We start from the raw sequence: 17,623 nt of genomic DNA, 5'->3' as shown, positions 1-17,623 counted from the left end.
GGACCAGAATGGGGGATAACCTTACATAATGACACTGATTTTTGAGAGGAAATGTGGTGATTTCTATTAAAAATATAAATGTTCTTAGCTATATTAACATCAGACATATATTTCAGAGCAAATATTACCAGGGACAAAGAGGGACATTTCAATTTATTAACTGGACATACAAAATCCTAGACGTTTTTGCATTTAATAAAAGTTTCAAAAATATGAAGCAAAACTGATAGACTACAAGGAGAAATAGACAAATTTATAACTATAGGTAGAGAATTTAATATCTGTCTCACTTAATAATTGGTAGAATAAGGAGAGAGGTAATCAGAAAGATATTAACAATGATATCAACCAACTTAACCTAACTGACATTTATAGAATACTCCACTCAACAGTGGCAGGTACACATTTTTTTCAAGTGCATAGGTAACATTTTTCAAGATAAACCATATGCTAAGACATAAAATAAGTCTCAGTAAATTTAAAAGGATTCACCATGCACAGTATTATGCAAATTATACCTGTTGTTTTTTAAAAAATCATATAAAGTATGTTCTTGAGCACAACACAATTGAATTATAAATCAATAACAAATATCTGGAAAATCCCTCCAAATATTTGCAAACTAAATAACATACTTCTATATAACCCATGGTCAACGAAGAACTCAAAGGGGATATTAGAATTTAAAGTGAATAAAAATAAAAACACATCATATGAATATTTGTGAGCTATAGCTAAAGTAGCAGTTAGAAGGAAATTTTGATTTCTAAAATATTTTCAAAAGAAAGGTCTCAAATCAATGATTTCCTATGCTACCTTAAGAGTAAATTAAACGCAAAGCAGAAAAACAAAAAATGTGTAAAGAGCAGAGCCAAAGCAATGAAATAACAGAAAAATAAAAGAGAAAAATCAATGAATTCAAAACTGGGTTCTTTGAGATCCATAAAATTAATAAATCTCTAGCTAGATGGGAATAAGGCAACAAGAAAGAAGAATCAAATTACAATTAGCAGGAATGAGAGAGCTGGCATCACTATAGATTATACAGATGTAAAAAATAATAAGGGGACATTGTGAACAATTTTATATAAAAAAATTTGACAATTTCCATAAAATGGACAAGTTCCTTGAAAGACAAACTACTAAAGCTTACTCAAGAAGAAATAGATAATTTAAATAGCCATACATTTATTAAAGAAATAAAACTTTAGCTTAAAAGCGTCCCATTAAAAAGACTCTCAAAACCCATATGGCTTCACTGGTAAATTCTGTGAAACATTTAGGCAATAATAATAAATAATAGCAATCCACACTCACTATTCAAGAAAAATAAAGAAGTGGGAATTATTTCCCAATTATTTCTATAAGGCCAGCATTACTCTGATACCAGAACTAAACAAAGGCAAACTAAGAGAAAAGAAACTACAGACCACTATTTTTCATAAACATATATGCAAAATTCTTAATAAAATTTTAGCAAATCAAAACCAGTCCTATCTAATAATAGACAAACATGGTAATTAACCGTACCTCTGACACGCTATTCATTGGCTAATCAGGGCAATGTGCAAATTAACTGCCAACCAAGATGGCGGCTGGCAGCCAGGCAGCTGAAGCGAACAGGAGGCTTGCTTGCTCCAGTGAAGGAGGAAGCCAAGGTTCCCCACCTGCCGCTGCCGGCCTCTGAGCTGCACTCTAAGAAACAATGTTGCAATTATAGAAGCTAAACAAACCCCATGCTTTCAGCCAGCCAGCCAAGCTGGAGTTGCAACAGTGTTTCAATTATAGAAGCCAAACAAACCAGATACCTGCTTTCAGCAGCCGAGGTCTCAGAGCTGGAACTGAGCCTCAGAGCTAAGGCCAGCTCTCAGTTCCAGTGACAGCCATAGAAGGTAAATAAATCCCAGAATAAAAAAGAAAACAAAAAAAAAAGGAGAGGTTGGGAGCTTCAGTCACACGCCAGCCTGAAAATGGCCCTCAGCCCCTCACCCAGACTGGCCAGGCACCCCAGTGGGGACCCCCACCTTGAAAGGGGTGTGACCAGCTGCAAACAGCCATCATCTTCTCATCCAGGCTGGCCAGGCACCCAAGCGGGACCCCCACCCTGATCTGGGACACCCTTCAGGGCAAACCAGCCGGCCCCCACCCGTGCACCAGTCCTCTATCCTATATAGTAAAAGGGTAATATGCTTCCCAGCACTGGGATCAGCGGAGCCGCGAGGCCTCCTGGCACCAGGATCAGCGGAGCCTCCCAGCACTGGGATCAGCGGAGCAGCGAGGCCTCACTGCCCCTGTGTCAAGTGGAGCCGCGAGGCCTCCCAGCACCGAGATCAGCGGAGCAGCGAGGCCTCCTGGCCCCTGGAGCAGCGTGACAGGGGGCAGCGCCCAAACCCCCTGATCGCCCTGCAGATCTATGTGTGACAGGGGGCGGGGCCACAACCTCCCTATCTGCCCTGCTCTGTTTGTGACAGGGGAAGGCGCCCCAACCCCCTGATCGGCACTGCTCTGTGCATGACAGGGAGGAGCTCCCCAACCCCCTGATCAGCCCTGCTCTGTGTGTGACAGGGGGAGGCACCCCAACCCCCCAATCGGCCCTACCCTGAGCGTGACTGGGGGTGGCATCGCAACCTCCTGATCCTCCCTGCTCTGTGCATGACAGGGGGCGGCGCCCCAACTCCCCAATTGGCCCTGCTCTGAGCCCGACCAGGGGCTGCACCTAGGGATTGGGCGTGCCCTCTGCCACCCGGGAGCAGGCCTAAGCCAGCAGGTCGTTATCTCCCGAGGGGTCCCAGACTGTGAGAGGGCACAAGTGGGGCTGAGGGACACCCCCCACCCCCCAGTGCACAAATTTTTGTGCACCAGGCCTCTAGTAATATATAAAAAGGATAATACATCATGGCCAAGTTGCTTATCCCAAGGATGCAGGATTGGTTTGACATTTGAAAATCTATCAGTGTAATTTACCATATGTTATGAGTTGAATTTTGTCTCCCAAAAAGATGTGTTAAAGTCCTAAAATGCAATACCTGTGAATGTGATCTTATTTGGAAATAAGGTCTTTAGAGATGTAATTAATTTTGGGTGAGGACATTAGCGTGGGCCCTAATCCAATATGACTTGTGTCCTTAGAAGAGAAAAGCTCCATGTTAAGACAGAGACACAGAGAGAAAACACAATGTGACAACAGAGGCAGAAATTGGAGCGATGCTACTGCACGCGAAAGAACACCAAGGATTAACAGAAACCACCAGAAGCTAGGAAGAAGCAAGAAAGGATTCAAACCATAGACTTAGAGGGAGAATGGCCCTGCGGACACTTTGATTTGGACCTCCAGCTTCCAGAACAGTGACAGAATAAATATATTCTAAGCTACCAGTTTGTGGTACTTTGCTACAGCAGTCCTAGAAAATTAATATACATACCATACTAAAAAGAAAACCATATGGTCATCTTAGTAGACAAGATAAGCATTTGACAAAATACAGCATCCACTTTTGATCAAAATTCTCAGAGAGCTAGAAATAGAAGGAACTTCCTCAACCTAATAAAGGGCATCTAACCAAAAAACCTATAGCTAATATCATACTTAATGTTGACAAACAATTCTTGTCCCCGAAAATAAGAGCAAAGCAGGGATGTTCACGCTCACTCCTATTTGACATTATACCGGATGTTTTAACCAGTACAATAAGGGAAGAAAAATAAATTAAAGGTATCCAAATTAGCAAAGAAGAGGTAAAACTGCTTTATTTATAGATAACATAGTTGTCCGTTTAGATAATTCTACCAAAATGCCACTAGAACTAAGATCATGTTTAGCAAGATTTCAAGATATAAAACAAATATGAAAAATAAATTTTATTTTTATACACTAGCAATGAAGATTTGGAAATGGAAATTTTAAAAATCACTATTTACATAAGCTTAAAAATATGAAATATGGAGCTTAAATCTGCTTAAATATATGCAAGGCCTATACATTGTAAACTACAATACACTGCTGAAAGAAATTAAAGAAGACAAGAAAATAGAGAGATACACTGGGTCATTGATCAGAAGACATCAATTTTAAGACATCAATTTTCCCCAAATTGACTTGTGGATTCAATAAAATTCCAATGAAGGTCCCAGAAGGTTTTCTGTAGATATTGGCAAGCTGATTCAATGCAAAGAAACTAGAAAAGCCAATAACTAAGAATGAAGAAAGTTGGAGGACTTATGCATCTCAATTTCAAGACTTATTATAAAGTTACAGTAATCAAGATAATGTGATGTTGGTTTAAAGATGGACAAATGGATCAATGGAATAAAATGGAGTCCCAAAACAGACTCACACATTTATGGTCAATTGATTTTTCAACCAAGATCAAAGGGGTTTCAGTGTAAAAAGGATAGTCTCCATGTGGTACTTGAATAACTAAAAAATCTGTGTTAGTTTTCTATGGCAGTTATAACAAATTACCACAAACTTAGTGTTAATGATTTAAAAAATAACAAAATTTTTATTATCTTGCAATTCTGGAAGTCAAAATGGGTCTCACTGAGCTAAATCAAAGTGCTAGCAAGGATACACATTCTTTTCAGAGACTGAGTCTAAAGAATAATCTGTTTCTTTGCTTTTTCCATCTTCTAGAAACCACCTGCACTTTTTTTTTGTTTGTTTGGCTTCTGTCCCCCTTCCTCCATCTTCAAACCCAGAAATATTGTTCAAGTCCATTTCATACTACCATCTCTCTGGATCTCTCTTCAGTTCCCCTCTCCCACCTCTAAGAACCCTTGTGATTACAATGGGCCCACTCAGATAAACCTAGGATAATCTTTCTATTTTTAAAATCATCAGATTAGCAACCTTAATTCCAACTGAAACCTCAATTTTCATTTGCCATGTAACCTAACATAGCCATAGGTTCTGGGGATCAGGACATAACCATATCTGGGAAAGAGTATAATTCTGCCTATCATAATATCCATATGCAAACAGAAAATGAGTTTAGATCAATATCTCACACCATATACAAACATTAACCCAAAAAGACAATAGACCTAAATGTAAAACCTAAAACTATAAAATTTATAGAAGACATGGAAGAAAATCTTTGTGACCTTAGGGAGGCAAAGATTTCTTAGATATGGCACCTAAAGCATAAATCTTAAAAAAAAAAGATAAACTTGGCTTCAAAATTAAAATTCTGCTATTCAAAAGCATTGTTAAGATAATAAAAAGATAAGCCATTGATAAAAAAATATTGGAGATACACATATCTGATGAGGGACTGTACCCAGAATATATAAAGAACTCTCAAACTTATAGAATAAGAAAATAGATAGTTCAACTTTTACAAATTGGGCAAAAGATTTAAATAGACATTCACCTTAGCATATATATAGGTGGCAAATAAACACTTGAGAAGATGCTTAACATCAATAGTCATTAGGGAAATACAAACTAAAACCACAGTGAGATACTATAATCTATGTCTATAATTAAAAAGACTTGTTCAGCCTGGCTAGTGGGGCTCAGTGGGTTAGAGCATCATCTTGTGTACCGGAAGGTTGCAGGTTCAATTCCCAGTCAGGGCATGTACCTGCCATTCTTGAGAAATAAAAGCATATATCCTTGCAATGACTTGCACACACATTGTCATAGCAGCTTTATTTATAACTAGAGGCCCAGTGCACAAATTTTATAAGAGTTAAGTTTTCTCTCAAATGCCATCTCAAGAGCCTAGGAGGATGTGCCAAGCATTCCTCAGGGATGTGTCTTGCAGCAAGTGACAAAGGGGGAATAAAAATGTGAGCGGAAAGGTGAGAAACAGAGAGGTTAAAATGAGATAAGACAAAAGTGGAAGAAAGATGGTGATAAGAAGAGGGAGAGCAAGACAGAGAGAGAGAGAGAGAGAGAGAGAGAGAGAGAGAGAGAAGGAAAGAGATGGATAGCCAAAACCTGGAAGCAATCAGGGGGCTTCATGCATGGGTAGGGTTCCTCAGCCTGGCGGGTGATCGGGCCCAACTTGGGGGAGAGACTGCTGGAGGTTGGTCAGCCATGGGAGATAGGCTGTGGGAGCACACTGACCACCAGGGGGCAGCTCCTGCATTGAGCGTCTGCCCTCTGGTGGCCAGTACATGTCATAGCAACTGGTCAACCAGTTGACTGGTCATAACAGTCACTTAGGCTTTTATATATAGAGATTAGAGGCCTGGTGCACAAATTCATGCATGGGTGGGGTCCCTCGGCCTGGCAGGTGATCAGAACCAATTGGGGCCACAGGAGGTTGGCCGGCGGGGGGAGGGGCTGCGGGAGGTTGGCTGTGGGAACACACTGACCACCAGGGGGCAGCTCCTGTGTTGAGCATCTTCCCCCTGGTGTTCAGTGCATGTCATAGCAACCAATCGTTCGGTCATTTGGTCGTTCAGTTGCTTAGGCTTTTATATATATAGATAGCCAAAACCTGAAAGCAATCCAAAACCCATCAACAAGTGATAGGATAAACAGATTGTGATATATACATATGATGGAATACTATTCAGTAGTAAAAAAAGAGTGAATTATTGATATACCAACAATACATGAGTGCATCTTAAAATAATTATGCTGAATGAAATGTCAGACCAAAAAAAATAAATAAATACTAAATCACTCCATTTATATAAAATTCTAGGAAATGCAAAGCAATACTGACAGAAAGCAGATCAGTGGTTGTCTAGAGATGATCAGAGGCCCTAGAACCCATGACGCGTAAGCCAGTTTCCATGCTACTTCCCTGTAACACATTTACCCTTACCTGAGGAGTCTGAAGTGATGATGGGCATTCAGGTGGTAATGTCCAATCAGCAATCAGAACTGTCATCGCAGAGCCTGGGAGGGCTTGGAAGCTGGAAATATTGATTAAGGAGCTAGGAGGTGCTGAAGCAGCAAGAGCAAATGAGATAAAAGGTTTTCTATTCATTTCCATTAACTTTGCTCTTCAGATATATTATCCACTTGTATGCCCTGCTTTCTACTCAAATCAAATTGCCTTAGAACCAGCGCCTCTTGCTGAATTTCCTGACTTCATTAATCCAGTTTCATACACTAGAACCCTGGGAGAGTTGCTTGGCTCATCAGCCTCCTCTACTTCCTGCATCCATATTTCCAGGTAACCGAAGTTTTCCTTTGAAATGACATCCATTGCCCCTTTCCTTCTAATGCCATCCTAGTGGAGCCTTCAGCGCTGTAATCTTGAACTTCTAGAACAACTTGCCAACTGGCTTCTCCAGGTGAGGTGGGGACATTAAGCCAATGCCTGAAAAAAAAAAAGATAGGCCAGGGAGACAGACCAGTGACAGGAACATATTGGCCATGGAGACAAGGGACACGAGGGTGTCCAGAAGCAGTTTGGAGTCCATAGGATGCCACAGAGAAGTGAGGGGCAACACGGACTAGGACATGGAGACAGGTAGGTTACAAGGGACCTGAGAGAGAAAGAGGAAGGTGGACCCCAATTGTAGGAGAGAGCGTGTGGTGAGGGAGTGAAGTGGAGGGTGGAACCTGACTGGAAACAGGACAGGAGCCTGTGGTGAGAGAATGGTAGCAGTGGCACTGAATCATCTGTTCACCAAGTTTTGGCGGTAAAGAAGAAAAGATAGGATGGTCAAAGTTTCCAAATGTTTATTTCATTTTGTTTTTTAAAATGGAGCTAGCTATGCAGAGTTGAAAGGCAAGCTGAGAGGAAAAGCAAGGGACAGAAAATTCTGAAGCTGGGAAACTATGAGCATCCCTCAGAAACTGGAAGGGCGGATGGCCTTCCCTGTTGCCCTGGTCAGTTGGCATCCTGAGCATTGGTCTGCATGAAGGAAGTTGCTGGTAGATATTCCGGCCTCAAATCTCAATTCCCAGTCCTCAGCTCGTACTGCACAGGAAATTTCTAACACAAAGCTGTTTCCTTTGTCACACTATTTTCTGTTTAGAGTGAGCATAGGAAGTAATCTGTCCTGTTCTTTTAACAATTCCAAGGGAATGCCAAAACATCCCCTGGTCTTGGCCTTGCTTGATATATAGTTGTCACAGAACCAAAGTTCTTCCTGACCTCTGCCCTTAATCTTTCCTGCTGCAGTTGAAGCCCATTCCCTCTCATCCTGTCTTTGGAAATAGCATGTGGTAGCCAAAAAAAAAAAAAAAAAACCTGCTTGGATAAGGCAATCTGCAGCAGGTAAAGTAATATGGATTTCATCCAGATCCTAAGGAAGTTGTCCTCATAGATTCTACATTCGTGTTTCCCCCTTAGCCTTGCCTCTCATGAAGATATGGGGGCACTCAAAAATACTAAAGAACTTCCAATTATAACTCATTTCCACTAATATTGTAAGAGAACTATCCCTTTGACCATCTCAGAGATTCAGATCTGAGAAAACCAGAAGGAATTCCTCAGCTAGAAAACTAAAATATATCTTAAACTACCCAAGAAGAGTTACACGTGCTTAAGAAGTAACCAGACACACAATCCAGTCAGCCTCAGAGCCTCTCTGTGTCACCAAGTAGATTCAAGAAAGAGTTAAGTTTTTCTCAAATGCCATCTCAAGAGTCTAGGACAGTGATGGTGAACCTTTTGAGCTTGGCGTGTCAGCATTTTGAAAAACCCTAACTTAACTCTGGTGCCGTGTCACATATATAAATTTTTTGATATTTGCAACCATAGTAAAGCAAAGACTTATATTTTTGATATTTATTTTATATATTTAAATGCTATTTAACAAAGAAAAATCAACCAAAAAAATGAGTTCACGTGTCACCTCTGACACACGTGTCATAGGTTCGCCATCACTGCTCTAGGAGGATGTGCCAAGCATCCCTCAGGGATGTGTCTTGCAGCAAATGACGAGGGGGGAATAAAAATGTGGGGGGAAAGGTGAGAAACAGAGAGGTTAAATGAGATAAGGATAAAGACAAAAGTGGAAGAAAGATGGTGATAAGGAGAGGGAGAGTGAGACAGAGAGAGAAGAGAGAGAGAGAGAGAGAGAGATGTAGAGAAAGAGAAAGAACCTCTTCCTGTTGTTCACTTAGATCAGGGGGCTTGTAAATAAAGTTTTATTGGAACACAGCCATGCCCCTTCATTTACTTAGTGTCTATGGCTGCTTTTGTGTTACAGTGGCAGAGATGACTAGTTGTGACAGAGACCATATGACCTGCAAAGTTAAAAATATTTACTATCTGACCCTTTACAAAAAGAGGTTTGTTGACTTAGAATTATAATGTGCTGGGCTGCATATCTGGCACTTCGGCCAGGCGGGGCATGCTGTGCTCTCAGTTCCTAGAACACGTAGATAGGAAGGTGGTCACTGTACTTATGCTGTACTGTGTCGGGAACAAATTGTGTAAACAAGGCTTTGTAACTAACTTTGTGGTTTTTGCAAATAAAAATGCTGTAACTCCTGTAGTCGGCACTGCAGTTCAACCTTTGCTTCGACAGGGTGCTGTAACTGTAGTCGCTGGCCAGCTTAATAAAGGCTCCTAAATCTTGACCTGAGTCCCTAGTGGTCATCTCTGCAGGTCACCGCATTACAATAACATCATAACTTTCTCTAATACTAGTAAGCTTTTTATACTTCTTCAGCTATTCGTTATGAAAAAATATATGTGTGTGTGTATATATATATATATATATATATATATATATTTGTGTATGTATATAAAATACAGAAATATATATGTGCGTGTGTTTTTATAAGTATTATTAGAGGCCCAATGCACAAAAATTCACTCAAGAGTAGGCCTTCCTTCCCCTGGCTGCTGGCACCGGCTTTTCTCCAGCACCCAGGACCCGGGCTTCCCTCCTTCAGCCACCCGCAGGCACCCGGGACCCAGGCTGGCTTCCCTCAGGTCCCAGCTTTGTCAGGAAGGATGTACAGAATGATGTCTGGAAGATGTCCAGTCTAATTAGCATATTACCCTTTTATTATTATAGATGTTTCTGTATTTGCATTTTTCTGATTAGTATTTAGCAATACTAAAATTATAATTATTTCATAATAAAGGGTTGATATGTATAATGCCCAAGGAAATTAATGGAGTTCATATATATATATATATATATATAAATTTGAAATATGGACAACAGGTGAATTAAGAGAAATAAAGTGATTTAAGTATTTCCATCATCTTCTTCTGATCTTGACATGAGGTTCAAAAGTGGTGTTTTTTATATCTCTATCCAAAGTGCTGATTAACATGAGACTGAGGAGGGAAAATGCTGGGAGTAAAGGATGAATGCCAACCCATGAAACATGAAAAAGTCATCTAGACTATTCTTGAGCTTTTGCAGAGAAATTAAAGAGCCAGGTGAAAGCCACATGACTCTGGCATTTGGCTCGCCTTTTTCCAATCTTATCTTCATCATCTTATTCCTCTCCATACTCCATAAAGCCATCTCATTCTATCATGTCCTGCCTACACACACACACACACACACACACACACACACACGTTCCATTCCAGTCATAAGATTTTGCTCTTCATTCTGATTTATCCAGCAATTCCTACCATGCTCCCATCCCTAAGCTTCTGCTCAAAGGCACAGACACTGCTGGTTACCTACCCAAAATACATTCTCCCATGCCTCCCTACTAAAATAACTGCAATATTATTTAGGAGGGCAATGTGTCTAGATAAAATGCTCACATTCCCTGACTCCCTTGCAGCTAGGATGGCCATCTAACTTGTTTTTGTCATGAGATATGACTCAAAGAAAGTGTGCTAGGGAGTTGGGGAAAGTGTTTGTCCTCCTCATATATACCCTGTCTTTCCCTTTCACATACCTTTCTTTTTTCTCTGTTCTCCTTTCTTTCCTTCCTCCCTTTCTTTCTTCTTTTTCCCCATCTGTTTCACAAACAGAAGACTTGAGTGGGGCAGCCATCTTGAGAGCATGAGGCAACAAAGCCATAAGCTAAGAACTGAGGTACAGAAAGAGAAAAGAAGCCAGGGACATTGATGACACCTTGAAGCTGCTGCATCAGGCTCAGACTGCTTGTTATGTAAGAAAAATATGACTACATTTAGTTAAGCCCTATAGTTGGGTGTTTGTAATGAGTAGCCTAATCCGACTAATTGTCATGCCCATACTCTTTCTTCAATCTGGTAAGTCACTCTCTCCCATAGCCAGTTTTTGAAGTCCTAAGCTCTCTTCAAAGCCCACCTTAAATCCCACCTCTTTCAATAAGGCATTCCATAACATCTCAAAATTAATCTCCCTCTCTCCCATAGGGCACAATTAAAATCATTAAACTAGCATGCATGTAGCAAGCCCACTTCATGTCATAAATAATTATGTATGTTTAATCACACGTACCCCCACTAGATTGATCACTGCTAAGGGCAAGGATGCTATTTAACTCACTTTGAATGCCCTGCAGTACTGCCCAGAGCAGTCACTCAATAAAAGATTATTGAATTACTTTGAGTGGAGAAATGTTCTTCCCTTCCTAAGTGTATATAACCCAAAGCTTCTATGTAGGAAGGGTAGGAAATTTACCAAGTGGAAAAAGAGACCTTAGAAGTCCTAATCATGGCCCAGCTGGTGTGGCATGGTTCAATGTAGGCTCAATCCCTGCTAGGGTCCAATCCCAGCAGGTCCAGGGGCCCCCAAAGGTGTGGACGGAGTCGGCGAAGAAGGAATGACACAAAGACAGCCTTCAGTTGGTCAGCAGCCTAGTCAGGACCTATAGCCAGGATCTCCAGCCAAAGTTCTGGTCGGAGTTCTGGTCAGGAACTGATGAGGATCTGACGTTTATTGTCTTGTTACATCCGTATTTATACCAGCCGATTTTAATCCTGTCAATTTCTATTACAAAGGTTAGGGCGTTTCTTATCTCCATTCCAGGGAGTAAAGATTATGTAGCTTAACTACCCGCCTGGCACTTAGTTAAGGGGTTGTATCCCCTCCCTAACCTCAGGGAAAGATCCCCACCTGGGGAAACAACCTTTCTCGGAGAGGTGACCTTGGTTAAAACACATGGCGCTAAAGGGAGCAAACATATTAAAAACAGTATGCTACATACGCCAGGTCCACTGAAACACATGCTGTGCAGATGCCTCTTTCCTGCAGCGACTGCGTCAAGCAGCAAGGATGGACCGGCCTCCCGCAAATCCCCAGTGGAGGGTGTGTGGAAGGCAGCCGATCAACAAATCTCTCTTATCATTGATGTTTCTATCTCTCTCCCTCTCCCCTCCTCTCTCTGAAATAAAATTAAAAATATTGAAAAAAGAAAAAAAATGTTTTGACCATGCTTTGACAGTTTTGAAACTGTACAGCCTGTTCTGACTAATGGCCAAGAAGTATAAATTAACGTCAGAAGAAGGGACAGAAATGAGATGATATTTAAAGCCCAATACTGGTCCTACATACCATCAAACTCAAGTGCTGGTTTCACCAAGCTCAACCTCAAATCAGTATCTGCTGGAGGTATACCCCTATCCACAGCAGTTAATCCAACTTATTGCATTATAATTCCAGTTACACTTCTACTGCTTATTTATTTCTTTTGTTTGACAAAAATTTACAGAGCACTTAATATGTTCCAAGCCTAGGGTGACCAACCATTCCAGTTTGCTGATGATTGGGTAGTTCCCAGAGACACAAAAAGTTTGGTTACCCAAGAAGCTCTGTGCTTGATACTGGATATAAATCAGAAAAAAAGACAGATATGGTCCCTGCCCATGTGGAGCTTACAATAAATAGTGGACTTTATGTGGAGCTCATATTTTCAAGTCATTCATATTAGATTTTATTGCACAGTAATCAAATCTACCCAACAGGTCCAGGTGCTAACACCACAAATCTCTCAGCACAGCTGGCTGTCCCTGTGGAGGAAAGATGAAGGACATTGGAATAGGAGAGTAATCAGAAGTTCAATTCATGAGTGTAGTCATTGTTCTACTGGTTGTGAATTCCAACCAACTTTAATCATAACCGGAGCCAGTTGTCAGTTATTCTTGGAACAGCAGGCACATTCTATCTTCAGGTTCTCAGCCCTCTTTGTGATACTGATTAAGACCTGTTTGGTGGAACAGTGTCAACTTTGAAAAGGGCCAGGAGATGTCAACGTTTCCCTAGGGTAATGTAGAGGTAATCTGACCGTGGCATCTGCTGAGTAGCCATCAGAGCCAGCCGGGGATGACTTTTTCTCAATCATTGTTCCAGATGAATTCTTCCTATAGTTGAATGTTGGGTTGTAAAGAAAACTCTCTCATTCTTGGGTCAAGGGCATGTAGATAGCTTATTTCCCCCTTTAGAATGCCAACCCTTCTCCCAAATAGACATATACTATTCCTAAACTTCATAATCTGAAGATGCTATCCCCCAACAGTAGCCACTCACTCAGCAAAGGCTGAATTCCGGGTTCCTCCATTCCAAGAATCAAAGGAATACTTTTTACTCTGTGGTGGACTTTTTCTCTTCAACCCCCAGGCTTAATTTCTGCTAGGCTTTGATAACAACCACCAATTAATTGGTTTTCTATGATTGGCTAGACACCATGTTATGCATTTTGTTGTTGTTGTTAATCCTCACCCAAGGATATTTTTTCCATTGATTTTTAGAAAGAGTGGAAGGGAGAGAGAGAGACAGAAAGAAACATGGATGTGAGAGAGACACATCAATTGGTTCCCTTCTGCACACACCCTGAACAGGGCTGGGGAACCTGCAACTAAGGTACATGCCCTTGACCAGAATCAAACCCGGGACCCTATAGTCCACTGGCCGATGCTCTATCCACTGAGCAAAACTGGCTAGGGCCCATGATATGTATTTTTATATTCATTATCTTATTTAAACTACACAAAAACTCAGAGTAGATATTTTTATCCCCACTTCTAGATGAAAAGTGATCCACATCACTTTTCCTGGATCACATGTTAAAAATGGTCAGAGTAGAATTTGAATCCAACTCTATCAGACTTTTCTGGGAGTTGCTTTGATAATCCGAAAGGAAGAAGATCTTGTATGCTTAGAGATAAGTGTGAGAAGGACTTCTAAAAGAGAAGTAACTTGTGTCTACTGACGTCTAGATTTTGCTTAAAGACAGGGTGGGTGCGACTGGGAACACTGCAAATTAAGGAGAAATGCTGGACAAATGTTGGTCTGCTGCCCTGCACTAGTCCAAATGTTAATTTATAACTGTATGTGAGATTGTGCTTTGAAGCAACTGGGAATTAATTTTCAAACTGCCTTAGAAGTTTTTTATGGGCATTTTTCTACAAACAAAACTAAAATGCCTAATTTCATTTTCATGAAAATTTTTATGGCAAAGATGCTTTTTGATTTTAGAGTTAAAAGTGAAAGAGAGCTCCTTAGTGAAGCAGTAGAACAGAAAGAAGGCTACTCCACAGACAGAGCAGCTGCAAAGATGCTTTGTGTGGCCTAAAATTACTTTTTGGAAAGATAAAGAGCAGAGAGGTTAGGGAGTCATATCTTTGTTATACCACCTAGCTTTATCATTGAGGATCTCAGAGCTTGAGCATTGAGGATCTCAGAGCCTGACCACCCCACTACCCATGCTATCTATCAGCACAGTGGTAGGGTGGTGCAGGGATCTAAGAATCAGCATTTACAATGAGGAAAGCAAAGCCCAGAGGAAAGCAAAGACCCCCAGTGTCTTGAAAACTGCCTGATTTGTAGCAAGTACTTGGTAATTTCATTGAATAAATGAGTAAGTGAACCAATAAATAAACAAACTAAGTGATTTTTCAGAAGGTCACACAACAGGGGGAAAATGCCCAATTTCCTAAATCTAAGCTCCAGCCTTGATCTATTTACATCATCCTCTGGGTAGCCTGGTCAACTTTAAAATAAATATTTGGATGTCAGAATGAATAGGGCACTGTACCTGACGTAAGCAAGATCAAAAAATTTAATTAGAGACTTGGAAAAGATGGAGTTTGTGAAAACCCCCTGTTATCCAGATGCCAGGACCATTCGGTGTGGTTGGTTTCATTTCTAATGAGCATCTGCCCCACATCACCAATCACTTTACACTTTTATAAAATGCACAGTTCACACAAAGTCAACTGTTCTTTATCATCTGTGTGGTCATTCATCTTTTTGTTGACTCTCCCTGATAAGTGTTTAATCTGGCTTCCCTTCCATATTTCTTGACTGTCTGTCTGTCAGGTGGTACCCAGGGAATGAAAAGGCACAGGAGGCATTCCAAAGTCAGTTATAACTAATTAGGTATTTTATCCACTGCTTGGATGATCCCCATGCCCTGTATGGATACATAGTATAGGCTAGTTGAACACCACTCACAGATTGACGTGCATTCTAAGGTTTATACTCAGCTGTCCATGTCCATGCTAATAGAGGGGATAAGGAGTATAGATGCCCAGCAGACATATTTTTTAAAAATCAGTGTATAATTACACCATTGTAATTGTACATTTTATTGAGTTTTTACAATTTTATATAACTATGCAATCATCACCAAAATCAAGACAAAGCCCATTTCCAGTATCCCACAAAGTTCTTTTATGCCCCATCTCAGTCAATCTTCCCCTACGGTGGCTCCCAGTCTGCTTTCTGTCACTCTAGATTAGATTTGTCTTTTCTAGGGTTTCATATAAGTGGAATCAGAGGGTATGTACTCACCAAAATTATTTTTATTTGACTTTGGATTAGCTTCTCTGATTCCTTTTCCAGTGATGTCTGGTTCAGGCTGATATTAAAATGAGTTCATGTTCCCTACACCCACACTGATTTGACAGGGTGGGCAGACCTAGGACCTGGAAGAAACCTGAGAGGCGACATACAGACGCTGATGAGAATAATTCTTGGCAATGAGAAGAATGTTGATTTTTCCAAACATTGGTAGAATATGGCAATGAGTGTGTGCTCACTTATGTGCCTTGAACCTATTTTGCAATGTCGCCCAGTACAGCTTCTCCTGAACCTAACTGCCTAGGGATTTTGTGTGCTTTGTCTTGAATGGGCTCTTTTCTTGGAAACTCTTGACTCCAACCAGCCCCTCTCAGCGCGGAGTCATTGCACCCTCTGGTGTAAACATGGGGATCTGTCACCCCTGTGGCATGAGGCATTCCCACCCAAGCAGCTATCATCTACCACAGCCTTCCCCTGCCAGCAGGATCCCTTGGCTCCTCTCACCAAGAAGCCAAGGGCAAGGAAATGTCAGGCTCCCTCCAGCTGCTGTTAGGTCCATGGGTCAGAGGCTGAGCTTGTAGATACATGAACATAGAAAAACACTAAGAGATCAACCACTCGAGAGAGGACAGGAATAGCGAGAAGGGAAACCTCAGAGAAGACGGAGCAAGCTAAGCATGAAAGATGCATAAAGAGCAGAGCCATAGCCCAGAAAACAAAGCAGAAGCAATAGATGGATAGAGTTTTTTCCATCTAAGAGAAATCCTAAAAATTCACTCCTCTGCCCAAAATAAATAGATTCAGACCCACGCTATGAGAATCCTTGAAAATATTTTAACATGGAAATGCTGATTTTTAAGAAAAACACACTATATATTTCTAGGTGCTGCTGAACCTGCTTAATCCCTTTAAACCTTCCATAACTTCAACTACGGTGTTTAAATTCTCATAAATCTACACTAGCTTAAAATTGAGAAACATCAATCATGTTCAGGAGCTTATGGGTAGGGACAGAAGATGGGCATCCCAATGCCATTTAAAACCACAGCACAGACTTTCATCAAATTATTCCAAGAAAAGCCGAAATGGAAAACGCTCAAGTTTCTGAGTTGTGCTTCCATACGTTCTCAATTTGTTCTCTTTTTTTTTTTCTTTTCAATGGGGCAGCGTGGAGTGTGAGGGAGTGCTAATGCGCTATTTAGCTGGAGAGCAAAATAAAATGGCAAAGATCTATCTCATTTAGTTCTATTTTTATATAAAATAAAAACAAACAAGAATTTTTAAAACTACTGCCAGAAGTCATTAAAAAACAGCACTGTTTGTAGTAAGGCACCAACAAAGTGATGTCTGGTTTTTGTTAAATGATTAGTTCATGCCAAGGAGTAAAAGTTATGTATACTATTCTACTAACAATAACTACCTTTTCTTTTTCATTCCTACTATAGCCCAGGCATCTCCTGTGTAAAGAGGTTTAGGTATATGATCTAATTTCATCCTCACAATAGCCCCATGAGAAATAATATTCTCTCTGCTTTACAGATGAGGAAACTAAGATTCAGACTGTCTAAGTAACTTACCCCAAATCACACAACTGCTAAGTTATGGAGCAAAAATTCAAACCCAGAGTTTGCTTTGGAAGCCCCAACATTATCCAGGATACCTTCTGTGATGCAGTGGAGCCAGCCCACAGATCACCTGGACAAATTTCGTGTATCATACTCTGATAATTGATGTGTTTTCATCTTCCTCTTTCTTGACCTGCTCCAATCTTTTTCAAACCCCAAAGTCTTAAAAAAAAAAAAAAAGTTGGCTAAATTAACTGAATCTTTACTCCAAGTTCAGTTTACATAGAGAAAAGAAGAGTCCCTTGATTGTGTTGCTTGCTTCAGATCCCAATTTTCCTGCACTAAGGTACTACCAAGTGATCCTGGGAAAAACTCTGAACTTTAAACTCCTCACCAATTAAACAAGGATCTGTATGATCTAACTTCGGGGTTAT

Source organism: Myotis yumanensis, unplaced genomic scaffold (assembly GCF_028538775.1).
Source record: "Myotis yumanensis isolate MYYU_CA2020_CCGP unplaced genomic scaffold, mMyoYum1.0.hap1 SCAF_2, whole genome shotgun sequence".
NCBI lineage: Eukaryota > Metazoa > Chordata > Mammalia > Chiroptera > Vespertilionidae > Myotis > Myotis yumanensis.
Note: the sequence above shows the minus strand (reverse complement) of the source record.